The 19,532-nt window shown below is 35.5% G+C and overlaps 1 protein-coding gene across 2 annotated transcripts in view; it reads right to left on the reverse strand.

The window, feature by feature from the left end:
• Positions 1–17,094, reverse strand: part of shg (E-cadherin shotgun) — a 77,897-nt gene extending 60,803 nt beyond the window's left edge. For both annotated transcript variants that reach the window (XM_069822827.1, XM_069822826.1), the window contains exon 1: positions 16,964–17,094. The gene's annotated coding sequence lies outside the window, so the exon portion shown is untranslated. The remainder of the gene's footprint in view (positions 1–16,963) is intronic.
• Positions 17,095–19,532: the final 2,438 nt, after the last annotated feature.

Raw genomic sequence — 19,532 nt, forward strand, 5'->3', positions numbered from 1 at the left:
AGAGGTATCGACGGCTCGATAATAATAAAAAAGTTAGAGGAAGTCCCAGCCATGATCTGAACTCTTCTACAAAGTCGTTAAAATTTGCAGAGGAGCAAAACTTGGCTATCAAAGTTCGATATCAAAGGGGAATACAAAAGTCAATAGGCTGACGTACAACGACGCTTACCCACATCTCAAATCGATTTCAAATTCAACAAAACAACCATTACCAATCCCCCTCCTTACGACTTAAAAGGAAGCGTAGCTATTTCTTTGCTGAAGATTTTTCAGGACGTTGTAAGACTTTAGATGTATAGTATGCTTATGAACTTCTTTAACCTTAATAAAAATGCAAAAAATAACACAACCAATACTGTTTTCAGGACATAGGAGGGTTAACAGTAGAAGGAACACGAATAAAGTGCATTTGCTGATGATACGGCGTTGTTAGCAGAAGAGGAGACGATACTAAGGGATATGCTACTGGAGCTAAATGACAGCTGTGAGCAGTATGCGATGAGAATAAATGCAAAAAAGACGAAGACAACGGTTATCGGAAAAAAATTGAAGAAGGTAAACTAGCGAATTCTAAATGAGGCAGTAGAGCAAGTGGATGTACTGTAAGCAGTAACATGAGCTGCTGCCAGGAAGTCAAAAGGAAGACAGCAATGACCAAAGAAGTTTTTAATAGAAAAGGGAGCATCTTCTGCGGACCTCTGAAAAAAGAACGAAGAAGAGACTAGTGAAGTACTTTGTGTGGAGTGTGGCATTGTATCGTCACTACGGCATGGCGCGTCCTCAGGTTGCGGATCGAGGAGACGGCCTCCAGATATGGAAGGTAGCTGTGAATATATTGAATAAGCAGTCGCGGACAGCCGATGAGGGGTGGTCCTCCAGCTGGGGGGTTGGGCGAAGGGCTAACAACCCATCACCGTAAAAAAAACAGCTTGTTACGGATCCTTCAAATAAGCCTCGGAATGGGACTGATTCTCTGGCACGACCACAGCAAAGGAATAATGGAGAAAGTTACACAACACAGAACTACACGCATTGTATTCTTCACCTGACATAATTAGGAACATTAAATCCAGACGTTTGAGATGGGCAGAGGATGTAGCACGTATGGGCGAATGCAGAAATGCATATAGAGTGTTAGTTGGGAGGGCGGAGGGAAAAAGACCTTTAGGGAGGCCGAGACGTAGATGGGAAGATAATATTAAAATGGATTTGAGGGAGGTGGGATATGATGATAGAGAATGGATTAATCTTGCTCAGGATACGGACCAATGGCGGGCTTATGTGAGGGCGGCAATGAACCTGCGGGTTCCTTAAGAGCCAGTAAGTAAGTAAGTAAGTGGCATTGTATCGGGCATAAACATGGACATTACGGCGAAGGGAAGAGAAATGACTGGAAGCATTTGAAATGTGGATAATGAAGAATGGAACTTGTGAAGTGGACAGATAGAATAAGAAATGAAGCTGTGCCATAAATAGTGGGTGGAGAAAGAATAATCCTGAAACTGATTAAGAGAAAAAGAAATTGGCTGGGTCACTGACTGAGAAGCAACTAAGAAGGAGGCAGAAAGTATGAGAGAGTGAATAATGCTGGGTTTGCAGTGAAAGATCTGCCCTGGGCAAGAAACTATGAATGAATGTGTGACTTTACAAAAGACTCTTGCTCAGCGACACGTGAGGCCAAAGAAGACCTGGGCGACCAAAACTTAGATGGTTAAATGGTTAACGGTAGATGTTAATAAAATATTTGAAACTGGAGAAGGAAAACAAAGAAAGGGATACTGGGAAGAGGACTCTTGAAGATGGCTCACCTCAGGCTGTAGAAAAATTTATGGCTGTGGTGGTGGTAGTAGTGGTTACAGATGGTAGATTTTAGCAATTTAAAATAAAAATATTACAATTATAAAAATCAAATTTCGCACTTTTAATAGGCTAGTAGAATTTAACATTTTATACTGCTTTAGGATGGAACATTTTTTATGATAAGTTCGGTGTTAGAAAATCAATGTCGTCAATGTGTTAACAAGTGCATTTTTTTAGGGTTTTCAACAGTAATCTCACTAGAGGTTTGGATTTATCTAGAGAAAATCAAAACTCGAATGGGATTTAATTGACTATTACACGATTAGAAGAAAGTATATAAAGATTAGAAGTAACAAAGTACTCCAATACAATAAAATATTAATTGACTTACGAAAATACAACTGTCTTCAAATGTATTATTGTACCATCTCAACATTACGCTAGATAGCAGTAGTGTTTTATGATTATGTTTTCTTGTTATCAGTTGTGCCAACTATGGAATCTTCATTGAACTCTGAACGGTTACTAGTCAAGAAGGCTTTGTTGATTCAGTTTCATTTTTATTAAAACATTTGCATTCCACTTCAATCATCCGGATCCCAGTAATAAACGTCACTTGACAGATGATTTTCAATAAATCTTAGTATTAAACAATCTCTGATACGTGGCTATCCATAATATCATATAGCAGAAGCTATAACAAACATAACCTAAACAATATGAACAAGTGTTAGAAAAGTTTTAATTAGGGATGATTAAATAAACAAGAAACGTTATAATTAACGATGATGAAATAAAAAATAAACATGAATAATTTTAAAAGAAACAATTATTGAAAGTACAATTTTCAAATTTTAATGTTTTAGTGGTAGGTGGTTCAGTTGATGTTATATTGGACGTGTGCGTAAAAGAAGTGAACTCGTTGATGTACATGGTGTATCCCTCAACTTATTCAGAATTTCCGAATGGTGCTCTTCATATATGACCAGTGATCTTTATTAATTCTTGTTCTTGAATGCCAAAATGCGAGTCATATTTGAAAGTGCTGTGCATCGACTGGAGTGGTTTGTAATTTTCTGTTTTTTGACGTCCAGACCAGTGCAGTTTGAAATGTTGGCAAACAAAGAAACAAATGCTAGGGTAGTGATAAAAATAAACAAATGCTAGGGACGCGATATAATTGTGCGATAAGCAGCCATGATTGGTTGAAAGACGTCCTTTCGTACCGTTTTATTGGTCAAAAGTAGTGTGACGTAGTAAAAGTGTAATAGTCAGTTTAAATTGTTCAAAATAATAAATAAGTAAATCAACACAGTATATTAATAAAATTACAGTAAAAAATTGTGAACATTAAAAAAAAACATGCCAAAAATTGTAATTTTATTTTGTCCCTACCCATCTTCAATGAAATGTTTTAGCGTCAATGAAATGTGTTCTATAGTGTCAGTGAAATGTGTTACAGAGTGTCAATGAAATGTGTGCTAAAGTGTCACTGAAATGCGTCATAGTGCCACTAGAGGGAATGAGATGAGAGTAAAGTGTAAGACTACTGAAACTTATGTAGGACCTATACATAATTATGTAGGTTGTGTTGTAAAATTAGGTGTTTTATTTTATGTTTTATTATTATTGTGTTAAATTGTATTGTGTATTCTTATTGTATTGTGTATAAAATTGTATATGTGTTGTAAATTGTATTATGTATTGTAAATTTTATTGTGTATTGCTTATCATTTTAACTGTGCATTGTTAATATTGTATATACCACTGCCACCGGGTGCTTGCCCACTTGCAGTGTAAATAAATACATACATACATCTTTTTATTCATTCATAATCACCCGCTACCAAATACAATTATTGAACATATTTGGCATTTATCGTTACTGTGAAAATCTACCATCTTTAATGATGATGCGTCACTGATGTTATATTCATCCCCTCCCCTCCCGATGTCCTTTCTCGATTCTTTTCTTGTATACTAATTTATAACCAGCGACTTGCTAAATTTCTTCATTTATTCAGTCCAATTTCTATTTTATTTTTTCCCATCAATTTTATTAATTACAGACACAAATAACAGCGGATATTTATTGGACAAAATGCATCAATACTACGTTTCATAATCCATTTAAACCCCGAAATGCAAAAGCACAGTAATCAGATGAAACTGTTAAAAGGGATGTTTTTAATCAACGACATAAAAACACAGTGTGAATATCCCCATTAGGCCTACTATTTAATACAAGAAATTATCGACATGTTTTCTTACTGAAATATCCATTCCCGCCTCTGTTCCGACACATTCTGCGCTCATTTTCAATTCTGCAAAATGTTCAATATATATGCGAAGTACTAGTTAAATATATGACTCATCAATTTATATGATTATTTGGAAAAGTAATTAATGGTTATTTGTGTACGTCCTTTGGTTCTGTTTTCACTGCTCGAAATATGGTTCTATCCATTAACATTATTTACACGTCTGAACACTGCTGACGTTCCCAAAGGATGGAGCGTGTACCCCTTCGGGGACGTGAAATGTATGTGACGGAAAATTAATTATGGAACAACATTTTAAAGGAATACTTACAGAAACAACGAAATAAAGACAAAGTGGGAAATATATCAACAGGTTAATTTTGATATGAAACATCTTGCACACAAGAGGAGATCTATAACTGAAACTTGATTAATATATTTCAGTATTATTTGTATTTATCCTGGTAATAATGAACAGTTTGACTCGTAGACATTTGGTTTTTCAGCATTAACTTCCCATGATTGTATGAGAAGATTCGAAGAGAACGGTAGTTACGTAGACTTTCGGCTCCCCCCTACTACCATTAATGCACAACACAATGTCAATACGGCGGTTGCTGTCGTCTGCGATACATCGAACTTTTCTGTTGATTTTCGAGTTCATTTTTTTCCTGGTTATTATATGCTTATTTAAGTTGTGTTAAGTCTCGCTAAGTGGTTTTATATTTTATTTTACCCGTCCTAGTATTTATTTTATTATTGTAAATATTTTTGTTTTATTATTATTATTATTATTATTATTATTATTATTAAATTAATTTGTATTACTATCTTTGTATCATCTCCGTCACGGTTATTCTATTATTATTATTATTATTATTATTATTATTATTATTATTATTACTATCATCAACATTCTCATTGATCTCTGTAAAATTTATGTAGACTACTGGACTATACCCGAGCACGAGCATATGCTCATTTCGGGTATCTATTTCATATGTATCATTTCAAATGTTAAATTGTGAATAAATTTGAAATTTTGAAATTTAGGTCCGAAATCCGGAAGACGTAATCTAGGAGAATCCTTGACAAAATAGGTGCGATGAAAAAGATGAGGCAGCCACCGGTGTAGCTCAGGCAGTAGCGCGGTTGCCTTCTGACCTGGAGTTGCGCTGGGGCGTGGATTCGATTCCCGCTTGGGCTAATTACCTGATTGGGTTTTTTCGAGGTTTCCCCCAACCGTAAGGCGAATCTATGGCGAATCTTCGGTCTCATCTCGCCAAATATCATCTCGATTTCACCAATTCCTTAGACGATAATTAACCCAGTAGTGTATGTATGTATGTATGTATGTATGTATGTATGTATTTACACTGCAAATGGGCAAGCACCCGGTGGCAGTGGTATACACAATATAAACAATACACAATACAATTATATAATTACTAATAAAACATAAAATAACCTAATTTTACAATACAACCTACATATGTATAGGCCCTGCCTAAGTTTCAATAGTCATTCACTTTACTCTCATCTCACTCACTGTAGTGGCACTATGACGCATTTCACTGACACTTTAGCACACATTTCACTGACACTCTGTAACACATTTCACTGACACTATAGAACACATTTCATTGACGCTATGAATTATCACTGATCGGAACTGTTCACTGCACTGTAAAACCATAACTTCACTGACTCACCTCGCTTCACTGATACAACAGTTCAAATAAGTCAAATAATTACACCCTTATGCATACTTATAAAACAGAACTACATTTAAGCTAAACATTTCTAGTCTAAGACCCTCTTACACGCTATTTTTAAATAATTTACAATTCAAACCAAGGGAGTAACTCGTCAAGCTAAATAAATATATGTCACCTTAAAAATGAAATGTTAAATGTCATCTTAATTTTAATTTCCACTTTATACACTACTTTTTAAGTTATTCTTGAATCTCCTTAAGGAAGGACAGCCCTCAAAGACCGCTGCGTCATTAAATAACCAAGTAAAAAAATAAGGCATTTTTTTTTTCAAGGATTTACGCATTTCGCAATAGTTTCTACTTCATCATATGTAGCTAGTCGGCGAGGTATGTAATGGAGGGGGAAAGAAACTGCCATCCTACCCCATTATCTCCTGTCATAGTTGCCTCATAAGTGGTGTCTTATTGGTATCAGACCTGTCTTCGGATAGTTCACTAAACAACAACAAACATATGAAACGTAGGTAATCCTCATCACAAAGAGCTTCTATTTCGAGCAGGCTTGACTTGCTTTTGAATTATTTAGGGCAAGGATAGAATTCTGATTATATGTTGTGCGACTTGTAGAGACAAGCAATATTGTACAAAACAATTCTTCTGTTTTTTCCCCACGATCATTTTACACAACATTTAGTATATTGTGTTTTGTTAGGAAATGTTTTGTGACTGGATAAAAATTGTGTGAACTTTTCTTTCAGACTGCAGGTCGTTGTACTCAACGGTAGTGGGTTCAAACCTGGCCGAGAGCGATGATTTTACTATTTTACTGGAGTAAAATAGTTTGGAGTCTAACCGCATTAGGTTTTCGTCTTTTATGAAAAATAAGATTTTTGAATAAAGTGCAGTTTAATTATAGACGACTCATGTATTCAACAAGTACATCTGATGTTGTTTTAGCAAGTTGTACAGTCTTAGAAAAACGTTTTGTCGCACAGATAGTTTATAAGTCCTAGAAAGGAGGCAGTGCGCATGATCAGACATACAACGAAACAAAACTAATTTTATTACCTCAACTAGTCGTTCTTTTGTTCAGTCAGTGTCGCCAACTGTTTCCACGTAAATTGATGAGCATGAATCCATTGTACTAAAGTGCGAAATCCTACTTCCACATCTACATCTTCATCTTCTAATTCCATGTCCATTGCATCTAAAGAAAATGACACTCCTTCATAACAATTGTTCATTTAATTAATGTATTAATCAAGTTATTTGTAATTATACTATAAAATGCTTAAATTAAATTATGATTTCAGAAGATAATGAAAACGTATTTCTGTTATAATAACAAGAGAAAAGCGAAGTACATGTAATTAACATTTTAAAGCATGTATTTCGCTTTTCTCAATTGGCATTACTGAATAACATTCAATTTATTTATTGTAGTAATCGTTATTCATCTATTTCGACTTCACAATGTGTGAATAGGTTTAGTATTCATAAATATACAATTATCAACATTTTGCAAGCGAATTTTAGGGATATATTATTTACATTTTTATTTTATTCACGAAATAGTCCTAATAAATGTCACTCGAGGTCTGAGATTTCCCAAATAAAACTCAGACTTGTACTCTTTATAGAAAACAATATTTCTTGTGTTTTACTCAAATTCAAATTTAAACCATTAGATTGAAATCAACTAGTAGTCATTTTCAATGAAGTATTCATTGAGGATCTAAATTATGGCCGGCAGTAAAGGGCCCAAACCACTTTTTCGATGTTAGGTATATGGAAAACGAATGTACGGTATTTATATAAATCTGGGAGAGAGTTTTCAAAATCACAGTGCTTTCTCTTCATGAGACAGTTTATGATAAATTAAAGATAAAGAGAAACCTGACACAATGGAGCGAAAATAGCAATCTCAAGTAGACAATTGTAGCTGTATCAGTCGACAGAACGGAATGGAGTTTCGCTGCAGGAAGACAGGGACAGTCGTTATAAAATCGGACAGTAGAAGAATGAATGTTCAACCAGCAGCTTGCACGCACAAATGTGTTTTGTTAATTTGGAGAAAATTGTCAAACAATAAAAATGATTAATAGTACACGGACGGTTTATCGATCCGTTATTTAACAGTTCATATATCATTGTAATAAAGCTTGTACCCCGCCATTTATTACTAGGAATGTGAAAACACAACTGTATGACCAATAGCTTTCACATCCCCTGCGGAATAAATCAGGCGCGGATTAAGTTATGTCAACTGGAAAAAAAAAAAAAATAACACAGATTAAAATCGTTCTAAATAATTCGACACTGGTACTATTTTCTTTATTAAAATATGTGATTTTTAATATCAGCCTGTGTTGTCAATTGAGCAAAATTAATTGAAGCTCCTGGAAACGACGCTCCGACAAAAACAAAATGAAAAGTTCTTATTAATAAAATAAGTTAAAGTAATGAATTTTTGCATTTCCTTTGAATATTACAACGTACTGTTCACATTCCATTTTCTTATTACACGAACTGGCGACACGATTTTAGAGTTTGTTACCTACGTGTTGGAAAAAAATCGATATAAAATCTATAGTTTATCGGTGGTACTAAATATTAACCTCTGAAGAAGAGACTTTCCTTCATAAATTGTATGATTTGTGTTGATATCACATGATTGAAATATTTCATTTTCTTATGACACAAACTGACGACACGAATTCAGACTTTGTTACGTATGACCAGGTTTGGATCTTTACGTGTAAAAATAGTAATATGCGTTACAAGAGCGGTATGTTGAAGTTTTCATGTTCGAGGAAAAGTTTGAAAAAGCGAAACGTAGTTGAGCTTTTTTAATTTCCGAGAATTGAAAGAAAACATACCGCTCGTGTATCGTACATTATTTTGTGCGAAGATCGTTTATTACATACTTGAAAGAGAAATTTCTAATTAGTTGCAATGAAATATCCATCTTGGTTTCTGTTCAATGACGGCAAATTTGCAAAACAAAAATATCTATCTTCAACATTGTTGCTTTAAAATGTTTTCTGTGTTTACTATACTCCAGCAGGCCGTGATATACGTCTGTCTTCCCCCCCCCCCCAGTCTATGATGAGTCTGGAATCTTGTTGATTGTCGACCTGGTTGGCAAGCTGGTACAGCGCTGGCCTTTTATGCCCAAGTTTGCGGGTTCGATCCCGGGCCAGGTCGATGGCATTTAAGTGTGCTTAAATGCGACAGGCTCATGTCAGTAGATTTACTGGCATGTAAAAGAACTCCTGCGGGACAAAATTCCGGCATATCCGGCGACGCTGATATAACCTCTGCAGTTGTGAGCGTCGTTAAATAAAACATAACATTTAACATCTTTGTTGATTTTTTCACGGCTTCCTTAATGTTACTTGTATCACGAATGCAGTAACTTTAGTGGAGTTGTAGAGTTTACTTAATTTTTGCAAATATTTAAAAACAATAATTAACAGTGCAATTTAGGTGAAATTGCAATGGTAAGTTTCCAATTTATAATTATTACTATATTGAACGTCTCTAAAAATAATATGTTAAGAGCCTAAAGCAGTAAAATCAATATGTCACTTAAGCGGTAAGAAGAGGGAAATTGTTATGTGTGTTAGGTTGGGAATACTGAATGTGGTATTTTAAACTTTCCGCGGATTGGTTTTGTGCGGAAACCAAGCAAATACGCACGATCTCGCACAAAGGTTATTTACATTACACTAAAATACGTGTAAATAATTCGTAATTAAGGTAATAAATGTAAAATACGTAAAAAACCTCCAAGAACTTTTATTTTTTATTCTTTCTTTGTTCAGTATGTGATGAACATTTACCGTTTGAATTGCCAACAAGCCTAGCATAAACTCGAGGCTACCAATTAATGTTTAAAAAAAATGGAGACCTTAAGAAGGTTTTGTAATTCATACCGGGTGAAGTGAAAGATTGCTACATAGAACTGTAAGGCCTACGACCAACAAAGATAGTAATGCCTGTGGAAGCGAGGATAGAAAAAATAAATTTATTAATGTTCCGACATAGAAAAAGTCTATTCAGCCATGCTTCCCAACTCTCTGATGATTAGTCATTTACCACCTAAAATTTGGAAAATTATTACATTTAATGAGTTATTATGTTCAAATCATAATATTTATCTTAAATTGTTACAGTACTACAACAGTCACTAGAATCGTTTATTTTTAAAACTCCACAAGTGACAAAAACAAAACTTTCGAGAAATCAATAAAAACTGTTTAGTTTAATTTTTATTTTGTGTAAATGTATTTAACGAGTAATTTTAGTTGTTAAATGTTAGGTTTATTCATTATTAATTGTTTTATAATATATATATATAAACCACCAAAAAATTAGTTAGGATGTTGTGGAGTTTTCCCAACAAACAAACTGAAAGTAAGCAAAGCATTGCTATTTTTCTAAGTATTAGAGTGAATGAAAGTAAGTATGAACAAATGTTATAATCTATGTAAAAACTACAGCATAAAATCACATTTTTCTGCTGCAACAGACATTTTTCTTATCAGGACATAAAAGGAATGAAGTAACTGATGGTTAGATTGTCAAAATCAATAAATATTAGTTTATTACTTCGTGTATAAATAGTTTTATACATTACGTATTTTACATGTAAATTACACGTAAAATACGTACAGGCAATTTACTCGCCCAACCCTGCGTATGACACTTATGTATTAAAAAGGCGATATAAGTCTATAGTTGATCGGTGGTATTAAATATCGATCTCTGAAGAAATGACTTTCATTCATAAGCTGGTATGATTAGTGTTGACATCACATGATTGAAACATTTCATTTTTAGGATACGAAGTGGCGACACGAATTTAAAGTTTGCTACGTATTACACTTATGTACTGAAAAAAAATCGATATAAAATCTATAGTTCATTGATGGTGCCAAATATCGACCTATGAAGAAGAGGTCGATATTTCATAAGCTGGTATGATTTGTGTTGAGATCACGTGATTGAAACGTTTCATTTTTTTATGACACGAACTGAGGACACAAATTTAAAGTTTGTTACGTATGACACATGTATTGCAAAAAATCGATATACAATCTATTGTTCACTGATGGTACCAAATATAGCCTTTTGAAGAAGAGACTTCCTTTCATAAGTTGGTATGACTTGTATTGACATCACAGGACTGAAAAAAATTCGAGCACGTAATATCTAGCGGTATGGGAAACGAATTTTCAAGACTCACAATGGGAAGTATTAGTATTAGTATTAGTATTTATTTAACCTGGTAGTCAGCATAGTCAAAATAGGGAAATACAAGCGTCTGCAGAAGGGACTTTTTTAAGCAAGAGGGGAGGTGAACATTTATCCTTTTTAGCACATGGATAATAGAATATACTTTTCTGCAGGTTTCTGTGATTTGCAAGTCCCAGTTGAGATTATTATCCATGTGAATGCCAAGATTTTTTACCGAAGAACTGAAAGGGATATGCACTGTACTTACTTTAACGGGGGAAATGTCGAGGTGTTTTACAGCGTCGGTTTGCCGTTTATGTCCTAATATAATTGCTTGTGTCTTCCCAGGATTTATTTTAAGACGGAGTTTCTTTGTCCATGTCACAATCGAGTCACTGTCTTCGTTCAATTTATCTATAGCGTCATTTACTCGGTCTAAGCGGGAAGAGATGTAGCATTGAAGGTCGTCAGCATACAAGTGACAGTTACAATGCCTTACAAGAGATGTAATATCATTGACATATATTGTGAACAACAATGGTTCGAGTACCGATCCCTGTGGTACACCTGATGTTATGTCAAGCCAGGAGGAGCTTCTATTCCCGGATACAACACACTGAATTCATGCAATAAAAAAACATATTTAATCGAGGTGGACTACTACTATGAGAATTTAAACATATTATAAAAAAAAAAGAACTTGATACGAGAAAGAATCACTTACACACTTGCACGTTTATGCATTATGTATAGGGAATACGAGCCAGAAGATTTGTCCGAGGATTTTAGTGACGCTCTGTACATTTGAATAACGAATTACACACATCTAAAAGTCACTCTCTCACCAGTTGTAGCCCATCGACAGATACGCACGCCATCATTTGCTGCTGTCAGACAATTCCGTTGTAAATTGTGTTCGTAATTGAAAATAAAATATTAATTAATTCCCATTTCCTATGAGACGTGTAATTACCTCTATTCATAAAAATTATTGGCAATTATTTTTGTCTCGCGAAATACTGTTCCCGTGGAACCCGTCGACTTCATTAACCGGAGGCTACATTAATTTCAACTGTTACTTTCAAAGTAATTAGTAATGACAGCCTTCAACACCCCGACACAGGTTCTGAAAGACCCTAACTGCAACAAATCATACGAGCTATTCCATCTCAAATCGACCGAAATATAGAGAAAATTGACCTTACAATTTCTAAATACAATAAAACTTTTTTCTGTACGTATATAACTGTGATACAATGCTTTGTGCACAGTTTGAGGCATCAGAACTTCATAGTGTTTAAATTAAAAATATTTAAATTTATCGTATTTTCATAAAATTAGCAACTTTAAACTGTTGTGGCTCCGAAACCCTTTCACCCAATGATCAAAATCATGGTTTATTTTGGTGCTGAGAAATTAAAGTTTATATTGACATATAAACAGATTTTCTTCCTTTTTATGGAAATGGAGAAATTTAGATTTTTCTTCATTAAGACGCATTTAAAGTACAAATAAACACATATTTCTTACTGGTGCACCGTTGATAAGAAAGTATTGAAAATAGCAAATAAACAAAATAAATACTACGCGCGTGAACTAACCAGCTGACTGTGAGACGGGAGGTAGCCGAGACAAGCAAGGCCAGAAGAGAAACACGTGATGTTTCCGTCTAGTAGCGCGTAGCTGGGCTAGCTTTATCACAAGTTTTCATAAACACAGAAGTAAAATGACGCCCAACGCTCGCTTAACTTCAGCTCTCGGCCAGTGCGTGCGGTACTGCGCCGTTCAAGTCTAGGCGTATGAAAATAATTTATTTAATACCCTCGAAACTCATTGCCGTACCACTAAGCAAACAATGCCGAAGTCCCTCTTAATAATGCACGGGGTTTTCTCAATATTTTTTACATTTTTACAAATGGGCAAAAAGCCTAAAAGTAAGTAAAATCAGATTATCTGTCTCTCTGTATACAATAAAAATAAGGATTACTTCTTATCATAACCTACCAAATGTGAGCTTCAAAATGAGCTCCCGTTCAATGTTCTGCAGTAAACTGTTCCAGAGTTCTGAGCGCTGAAAGAGGCTTGTTTTTATAAAATACGCTAAATTTGTCGCTCAATAGTACGAAAACCGTTTGACTTTCGATTGTATATTTTTGAAAATGCACTGTCCTCAGCACCTTGTATAAATAGGGAAAAAATTAGAGTATTAAAAAAAATGCGAGACTTTTTACTGATCGATTTCATATGGAATAGCCCATATATAAAATATCATATCTGTAAATCAGAGAAATGATTGACCCAGTTTCAGTAAGGTTTATTCCACTCAGCTAATAATTCAGATCTATACGGGTGGAGCGGTTGGACAATGTACATAAGGTAAATCTGAAATCGGCAGCAATATTTTAGGAATAGTAGGATTTATATCCAGGAGTGCACTCGGCTTGAAAGGATTTCGCCGACAACTCTTGTCTTATAAATATTTTCGCACACTATCGCGAACGATTCAGGAATGAATGATTCATGAGGCTAATGGAGTGTTTCTCCGGTGAAAAAACGTTATCACTCCATTTCACTGCAATTGTCGTATTCATTCACTCGATAACATGGAACGACAGGGGTGAAATAGCCTAATATTGACAACAATGCCGTGCAGACGTACTATCAGCATGAGGGAGAGTGCCCAATTAACATGCATGGCATACGAAGTAACTTTGCTACTAAAAGTCTTTCTGATTCTGACAATGGAAATCGGTTCTCGTGGTTATGAATTATACTATACGTGTTCTATCGTTCTACAAACAGGAGCCCTACAACCGTGAAATAGTCATTTTCAATACAGTCATTGAACTTTTCGGTGAGGTACATATTTCACGTGTTTTACTTCACCTTGAAAACTTACGCAGTACATGAAAGCGCTGTCTGAGGGATGGGGACAGGAAACTACACTAAAGCAATGCAGACAGCGTAATGTGCAGGCTTCGAGACTTTGGACCCGATACAATAAGTTTACTGTGCATGCACTATAGGTTGATGACTCGCTGCAGGTAGGTAGAGATGTGTTGAGGTAAGAACGTTGCTATTTAGAGTAGAGTACGGTAGTATGGGGAAACACACACATATGTACATTCTGAAAGTAAATATACATTACACAATGATAATGTCAAAAGAATGTGGAAAGCATTTATTCTCCTGTCTTTTAGTCTTGTATAAGAATTTCTGTTTAATTATACACAGTGTTAATGGTGGAAATAAGCATGCAGCAATTTTAATTTTTTTCATTTATCCTATTGGTCATCTTTAGGAAGTGCAGTTACAGTACCGAAATGCAATGTACTACAAGATACATTCTCAGTGTCTCAAACGTAAATCTTTTTCGGTTATCTGCCAAAGTTTGTACTGTAGAAAGCTCCGCTCTACGTGCATGATGTGATAGGAGCAAAACGAAAAAACCTAACATCACTGCAATCTCTAAGAGACAGTCCTTTATTCACGGGTGACTCTATGTCCACTAATTTGCAGTTTATGTTACACAATGTTCTATATCCGTTATTTTTACATAAAATTGATTTCCACTTCTGTTTTACACGTTCAGTAACCGGTGTACTTGGTGTCTCATTAATTCTCTGCATCATTTTCTAAATTAATTTCAGGGCTTCCGGCATCTCTTGCTCTGACTTTTCTAACCGTGTTATAGTTTCAGACACAGTTTGTATGAAAACCATATTATTATTATTATTATTATTATTATTATTATTATTATTCAGAATCTTCAAATCCAGAGCGTTTTCCATTGCGTATTTGTTGGCATTCATTCTACAGTACCCCCACCCACTGTACGCTTTACCACTATACTCAGTACGCCGTTATGCGGATTTCTCACTGAACTGCTCTATCGGGTCCGAAGTCTCGAAGCCTAGTAATGTGTAACGGACATGGTCGGTCCTGATATGCACGTCTGTAGACAGCAGTATATGTGTACAAGTTGCAGTGTCCAGTCGATCAGTCCTAGTGAAATGGAGGAGTACACGAGAGCGGAATAAGCAGACCTGATTTTCGAATACGGATGAGCCAATGGGAACAGGAGACAAGCTCACAGATTGTATCGGGACAAGTACCCACGTAGGAGACATCCGGCCCATACCATTTTTCCACGACTGTTCCAAAAGTTAAGGGAAGGAGAGCACGTGGTGCCAAATTACAATTCCATTTCCACACAACTATTTATGCTTATAACTTTCGACTCAGTCATTTCCGGACCAGGGTTCCTTATCTCAAATCGATACATGTGCCCTTTGCCCTGAAAGTTTGTAACACCACCTCGGAAACACCCTGTGTAAGTACATAAAACAGTAACAAATATTTATATACTTTTGTACTTATACATCGGGAGAAGTATGAAGTCCACCGTTGTAAAGTAACGGTTAGCATGGCTGACCGTGGAACGAACGGGCGCGGGTTCAAATCCTGGTTGAGACAAGTTACTTGGTTGAGATTTTTTTCTGGGGGTTTCCCCTCAACCCATTAAGAGCAAATGCTGGGTAACTTTCTGCACTGAACCCTGAACTCATTTCTCTGGCATTGTCACCTTCATCTCTTTCAGACGCTAAATAACCGTAACAGTTGAAAAGCGTCGTAAAATAACCAATTTAAAAACATACGTGTGAAATGTGTGTAATTACACTAATGTATACTGTTAAAATATATGTCTCTTAGATAAAATTTCACTCCAGTGTCAAAAGGCTGCAGAGGGCGGGGCAAATCCCACGAGAGCATTAGAAAGCTTCGATATGTATATTAGGCTATTACAACTTTAAATTGTCTGTAGGAAAAGTGGTAATTTCTAATAAAGTGCAATTTTTTATACTTATATAATATATACATACACACTGGTTCATGGTTTTTAAGAAACCCGGAGGTTCATTGCCGCCCTCACATAAGCCTGCCATTGGCCTATCCTGAATAAGATTAATCTAGTCTCTACCATCATATTCCACTTCCCTCAAAGCCATTTTAATATTATCCTCCCATCTAAGTCTCGGCCATCCCAAAGGTATTTTTCCCTCTGGCCTCCCAACTAACACTCTATATGCATTTCTGGATTCACCCATACGTGCTACATGCCCTGCCCATCTCAAACGTCTGGATTTAATGTTCCTAATTATGTCAGGTGAAGAATACAATGCGTGCAGTTCTGTGTTGTGTAATTTTTTCCATTCTCCTATAACTTCATCCCTCTTAGCCCCAAAGATTTCCCTAAGCACCTTAGTCTCAAACACCCTTAACCTATGTTCCTTTCTGAAAGTGTGAGTCCAAGTTTCACAACCATACAGAACAACCGGTAGTATAACTGTTTTGTAAATTATTTCAGCTTTTTTGAGAGCAGACTAGATGACAAAAGCTTCTCAACCGAATAATAACAGGCAGTTCCCATATTTATTCTGAGTTTAATTTCCCCTCGAGTGCCATTTATATTTGTTACTGTTGCTCCAAGATATTTGAATTCACACAGTAGGATTTCACTGTAGTTTTGGGAGAAAACAGTTTTTTTTGTCTCTTCTGAGAAAAAGTTTTCTGAACTTAAGCCCTTCTTGAAATACCCTATTCGACTGAAATCATTACCGCGTGAAGATTAAGTGCCTGTTTGTTTAGAGCACAATTGAAGTGATTTCCATTTTAAGTTGGTCGGTCTGATAATTGAGCATTTTATTAATTCATCACTGGCATTACAGAGGCCGCCGCAGCGCTGTGGCATTGCGGTTGCCACGCCGGCCTCGTATTCCAGCGGTATCGAATTCGTGTTCCGGCTGGGGCCTACGCTGACCGAGTTTTTGTGGTTTTTGCCAGCTCTAGCAGCCAACACACAATGCAGGGCACTACAGCCAGCTGGAAACTTGCTTCTCTTTCTGAGCGGACCGGCACGACTTCAGAACTCCATTCCACTTACCAGTGATTTGGGTTGTGGTTCGGATGCATCCACCTGGTAGTTCCCGAAAGGGTTGTGTCCTCCGGATTTGTCAACGAGATGACGCAGATGACGCAGTCTAGCACCGCCGTGAGGTCGTCGCGGATGGTGATAATCTGAAACAAAATGTATTCAAATTAAGTACAACTGGCAATACAGTATCACAGAAAACCAGCTATCAAAATGACAAAATTTAGATGCCTAAAGTAACTAACAAACTAACATTCTCATGGAGGCAGATAAATTTTTTTTTTCTTCCACCATGTTAATTATGTTCAAAACAAGTGCTTATACAGGGACATCATTTTATTTTTACATGCATTTTTATTGTACCTCCATTTCTGAATGTACTTCACTCTCACCCCTTCACTAATGTCCTTGCTCCCGTCAGACACACAAACTTACGGCCGCTGTTGCGTTCGAAGTCTTCAAGCAGTGAAGTAAACACTGCAGTGTATAGTGTGTTTCATAAATATGATTGCGTTTTCTATAGAAGAAAGAACCTATATTAATAATATCGTACTAAAAAATTATATTCAAGAATCGATAAATTAAATTTCAGAGAATATGCTTCAAAATGTTTTTAATAATATGCGTACTGAATTGAAGCCTGCATTGTAATGAACGGCAACCATTTTCAGCAACTTGTTTAAAAATTCAGATTAGCTTATTTTGAATTGAGGTGGCTAGAAGCAAAGGAATGCTAGTGACATTTGTAATAACATGAGTTAAGTGCATCCAGTGTAAGCCAAAGTATCTAAAATTTTAGTGGCAAAGGGATATTTTAATCGCATCAAACATTAAAATTTAAATAAAAATTTCACCGATTTTACGAAAGCTTAAATATTTAAACCCCATTTTCTCAAAAGTAACTTAAGTGCACTTACAGCCCTTTACTTATGAGCCCTCAATTTAAATGCACTCTCTATATTGTATGTTAACACCAATAATTAATATGCTAAATAAAGTAGACATTACATAACGAACATAGACGCTTGAAAAGTTGAGTTTTTGAAAAAAAAATGTTAATACACCACTGTATTTTGATAAATTGCATAAAAGTGAGGATCAAATTGAAAATCGTAATATCGTATTTCCCTACAACATAAATGGATACACTACTTTTCTCTCCTCCTATAGCTAGTAAAATGATTTGTTTACATATTGCACTAGTAACATCAAACTCCTGTAATGGAAGGGGGCAACAGTGTTTCCGAGTATAGCCAGGTTAATGTTAAAAATGTTGGTAAAAATAAAGTGATGTCCCTGTACAAATTTTGGCCACTGGAGCACAATTATGAGGGCCGTAAAAATGAGGCTTCCAAGAGAAAAAAGGTCATCAAAACGTGTCCCCACTAACATTATGTCCAACCATAAAGGACTCAAACCAAATTAATTAATTAATTTAAATCCACCACCAACAGAAGCAGGCTTCCAATTACAGGCGGCTTATATAGATACATACACAAAATACATAAGAAAAAAACAAAACAAACAACACAAAAGAAAGAAAGAAAATACATAACGGTAATAGATGCTAGAATATAGTAATGCAGTTAATATAGTGCCAAATGTCAATATAATGATGCAAAATTATTTAAAAACTAGAGTAAAAACATTATAACACTTCTTCATAATTTAAATATCTAAGGAAATACAATTCTTTTTAATATTGTATGAAATTTTTCAACTATCAAACTGAAATCCAATTGAGAATCACACATTTGGTACTATTTATAAACTCCAAAAATGACACATGTCAGGTACAATATCCACAAGGATAAACACCAGTTGTACAAAAACAGCTGATATGTGTTGTTATATTTATTTTTATTGTTCTCTTGAAAAATAGCAATTTTGACAAGGGTTGTTTTCGTAATAATGTCTTCATATTGATCCTTGTAGGAAGGGACCATATCACTCATAATCAAAGTAAGTTTCCCTGGGGCCATTTACAGAAAGGAAACATAATTTAATGGACAAATTTATTGGAACAGATACAGTAATTATTGGGCTATTTTTCAGCATATTTCCCACCGAAATTGACACATATATCATACCGTGAGATCAACTTTTGTATCCCTGTGTCATAGATGTCTGCGACCTGGGTTCGGAACCAGTGTGTGACAGCCATTTGCACCTCTCTTTCGATCCCATGGTATGACAAATGTCTCAATTCCAGTGAGGAATATATTGAAAAATAGCTCAACAGTAGTTGATACAGCGTCGTTAAATAACTAAGTAAAAAATAAATAAGTAAGACAGAAATATATACTAAACAAGTGTAATTATTGTAATGTTAATTATAATGTTATTTTTATTCGTTAGACACAGGATTCACACATATATCCATACATTCACCCTTTCCGATTACCAACATACCTATAGCTGGCACCAGCGTTTTTGGCGTGTGTCCTAGAGTATAGTGCCCAGTTTGTGAGCATGTTGCTAGCGTAGCTGAGAATGGTACCACGTCACATCAGTCATTTACCAAACAGCTGTCAGGTTAACTACGGTAAAGGTAAGACACTAGCACTTCACGTTCCTATTA

The sequence above is a fragment of the Periplaneta americana genome, chromosome 4, assembly GCF_040183065.1.
Source record: "Periplaneta americana isolate PAMFEO1 chromosome 4, P.americana_PAMFEO1_priV1, whole genome shotgun sequence".
Lineage (NCBI taxonomy): Eukaryota > Metazoa > Arthropoda > Insecta > Blattodea > Blattidae > Periplaneta > Periplaneta americana.